Source organism: Bos grunniens, chromosome 16, assembly GCF_055505025.1.
Source record: "Bos grunniens cultivar Pamir isolate PY7600 chromosome 16, Bosgru_T2T1.0, whole genome shotgun sequence".
NCBI lineage: Eukaryota > Metazoa > Chordata > Mammalia > Artiodactyla > Bovidae > Bos > Bos grunniens.
The window spans coordinates 44938644-44942414 of NC_141180.1; the positions used below are offsets into that span (position 1 = coordinate 44938644).

Consider the following 3771-nt stretch of genomic DNA (forward strand, 5'->3'; position numbering starts at 1 on the left):
TGAATATAGCTTTCATCTCTGATAAACACTGATATAATCTCTCCCATCAGGGATCAAAAGGAGGAATGGTAAGGACAGAAATGGAACACAAATGATGTATTACCTTTCCCAATATGTAATGAATAAATTTGTGGAATATTCTTAATAATAAATATTTATTAATTAGAATATCTGAATGATTACAAAAGAAATATTAAATATAAGAAAATAATTTGACTCATGCAGCATTTTTATGAAAAGTGAATATAATGTAATCAGTCCATAGGCTTTGAAGGGAAATGAGGTGGCTGGCTAGGGAAGGGACAAAGTGCTGGAAGGTCACTACCCAGTCAGGGTCACAGTTGTATTGGTGGATTGCTGGGCTCCTGTAGGCTTGGCCTGGCTTATATTTTTCCTATCTTTTGGACGGCTTTTTTCACCCAGGCAGCTTGAGGATCAGCACAGATTTTAAATCCTCTTCTGGTAATGAATCTGCAATACAAGGAAAAGATAGGCAAAATTAGTCACATCCTCAAAGCCTTGGGACCAAAAGTTAAGATCAGATCATATAAAAGAGATCTTGTGCAGAAATGACTGGATAAATCAGTCTTTCAGATTCACAAGATCATAAATGAAAATCATTCTTCTGCAATCTATTTTTTCGTGAAGAAGAAATAGCTCCAGGTAATACCCAGATTCCTTGTTCAGCATAATTTTCAGACTCCTATCTCATCATTGCCACCAAGTGATGTAATTAAACTAGACATTTGAGGTCCTTTTTCTTTTTTCAAATCTAAGCACAGTCATCCTATCTTCTGCACAAAAGGTGATTTATTTATCTTATTTGAAGGGGTGGGGGGTAAAGTTGTGATTATATGTTGGGAAGTGTTGCTATTTTGAAAATGAAATCCTGGAAAGAGAATGGTACCATGTAGGCTAATTGTTGACACTATTCCTTGAGATGTGGCAACTGATAAAATATGGCATTCTACTCCAGGCATCAGAAAGGAAAGGCAGGGAAGGGGTGGGTGGGAATAGAGAGATATCCCACACCAGTGTGGCTCTGTGCTCCAATTCTGATCTGATCCAGCCATCTCTAAACCTAACCCTTGGGACCAAGCACATTATCTATCTGGTTCCCAGTCCGATTATTCTGTTAAGATAAATCAGAAAGGAGGGTGACAGTATTAACTCGGTTGCCAAGTTTTTGTCATCATTGTTTGGGGCTTTACAAAGACATGGTTAATATGGAAAACCAAAAGGACAGTTGGCTAAGTTGAAGTCTTCCTCCTTGTTAACTTATTTTTCCTGAGGAGGGCGTCATTCCTGTACACTGTGTTCCATCAAGCCCAGTTTTGGGGAGAGAAACTCACATCACTGCTTTCACAGAGCCCTCCTTGATGGTGTAGGTCTTGATGTTTTTAATTGGCAGTCGTTTTGTAGTCAGACTCACACAGCTGCTCTTTTCTAGAACTTCAGTCCCCACACCTGTACAGAAAACCAAGCAAACAAAAATAAAATGTAATTTCTAACAATATAAATGTTAGAGTGTCATCAATTAGATAACAAAGAGTGACCTGATAAAGAGTAGTTTGGGACAGTCAATATTAAACATGGGAAAGGTAGTTCATTTTTGATTGAATCACTAAAGGTGTTATTTTAAATGGTAAAATGAGAAATATGTGAAGACAATAGTTCACAGAGTCCTCACCCTCAATAGATATGGCCTGGGGGGATTAAATTTAACAGTTTCCAGAATATCTTACATTGGAGAAGGAAAAATAACTTGGAAGAATTAATAATATAAAGGGTTTCCCAAAATCTAATAGAAGTTTTTAAGTGCTGACTTTCTCCTAAGCTGAAGAGACTGATAGTTGCTTCTCAGGGAAGCAAATATTCTCAGAGAAATATTCAGTGAAAAATCATCTAAAATAATAACTGATGATGATAGTTTTGAACTATAGTGCTGCTGATATCAGGAGGCTTTTTATAAACATGGGACTGAGAAGATGTTCACTAACGTTGCTCTTCATCTCCCCTTGTCTCCATCCCTCAGTATCCAGCCTGCGTATTCTCTATCTGCTGTATTTGCCAATTTTCTTTAATGCTGAACTATCTGTGAACCCAGTGAAAGAGGGAAATACCCCAGTGTCCACAATCCTCAATCTTTGTTCCCCTACCCATATATGAGTTTGCACCAAATGCCAGCCTCTTGTCTCAGAAAAATGCCAGCCAGCCACAGTTCAGGCAACATTTGACTTAAACTTTTTGTTTTAACAGTATTTTATTTAGGGAACAATTTCAGGGACTTTCAGACCGTACCGTCACTATTTACAGAGAACCGTGAGGATCCACAATCAGGCTCAGATATTTTGGTCTAAGTATCAAGTCTACAGATTAGGAGTTTTAAAAGAGAGTTTCTGAAGCATTAATTATATCCCAAGGATATTCCTTCTTGTGGTCAGAGCTGCCAAGAGAAATGTACTCCGACCAGCTGAGAACAAATGATCCTTTAAAAAATACGTGTCAAATGCTCAGTATTGTAGCTAAGTCTCAACTGGGTATGCCTTATAGTTTATTTGATTGTATATAAGGCACTGATATTTGTTAGCACTATAGTCTCATACAAATTCAATAAGTTTATCCTAAATGGGAACATTCATAGCAGTAATATAGACTCTCCTACACACTTAAATGTAATATTGATTTCCTGGGTATGAAGGTATGAGCTTCCAATCATTTTTGTTTTAATAGAAAACATTGATTTGTTTCAGAACATAACACTCTCTAGTCATTCCCACATCATGACTGAGCTCTCAAATTTTTTGAGAATTTATCAAGATCAATATTAAATAGGCAAAAACCTCAAAGGTATACACAATTGTCATCACCATTCCACAGCTAACATTAATTAAGAAACTAGGACTTGTGTAGTAACCTGAAAAGTTTACTATAAGTTTATTATAATTTACACTATTGATTATATATAATGTTTATTTCATTTTAACCCCAGGTAAGTGTATCAGTTATCATATTCATCTTATAGTAAGCATAGGCAAAAGCAAGTTAAGAAACTTACCCCAAATTGCCCAGTTGTGAAAAATAGGAGCCTAGCTGTTAGCCAAGATATATCTGCGAAATCCACAAGATCCTCTAGAGTCAAATTATTCCCATTTTGCACACAGGAAGACTGAGGCTTAGCTTGGAGAAAGCAGTTTACTCCATTCAAAACCTGAGTCAATACCAAAATGCCTGGCCACTGCCTGCACACCTAGATGTTCCTTATCTCATAAATAACCTTTGACTCACCTTCCACAGTATATGCAGCGAGACTGCAGATCACCAGGCAGGTCAGGATGAGAAGTTTCATGACTGAGGTCCCTCTGAGCTGTGCAGCAAGAGGCTGAGGACCTTCACTCCTCTGAGTCTCTTTTATCCCCCCAATGGTCAGCACACTTCCTGTGCTGAGAGGGGGAGTTTCAAAGTGAGTGTGGAATCACGGAAAGTCTTTGCAATACTGGTGCTTTCTTAGTTTGAAAAAAAAAAAAGTTTCTTTGTCCCCACTCACACTAACCCCACATCTTGTGGCCTTTTCTCCTCCTCCTGTGGTTAATGTGTCAGTGAAACCTTATGTGTGTACAAAAGAAACGTAGTTGTCTCGTCTCCTGCCACCAGTCTAAATTCAAACCTCCCACTGCACACGTGTCCCAAGGCCATGTCGGTGTGATGGCCCAGCTGGAACATGGTGTAAAGGAAAAGCGGTGGGGTGGTCACTGTGGTCTCATTCCCCGA

At 38.4% G+C, this 3771-nt stretch overlaps 1 pseudogene across 1 annotated transcript; it reads right to left on the minus strand.

Annotated features, from left to right (window-relative positions):
* Window positions 1–227: 227 nt before the first annotated feature.
* LOC147356741 (lymphotactin-like) lies at window positions 228–3771 on the minus strand (annotated as a pseudogene). The gene is made up of 3 exons (XR_015142797.1): window positions 3289–3771; window positions 1353–1467; window positions 228–471 (listed from the first exon to the last, which is right to left on the minus strand). The product of XR_015142797.1 is annotated as a lymphotactin-like (transcript).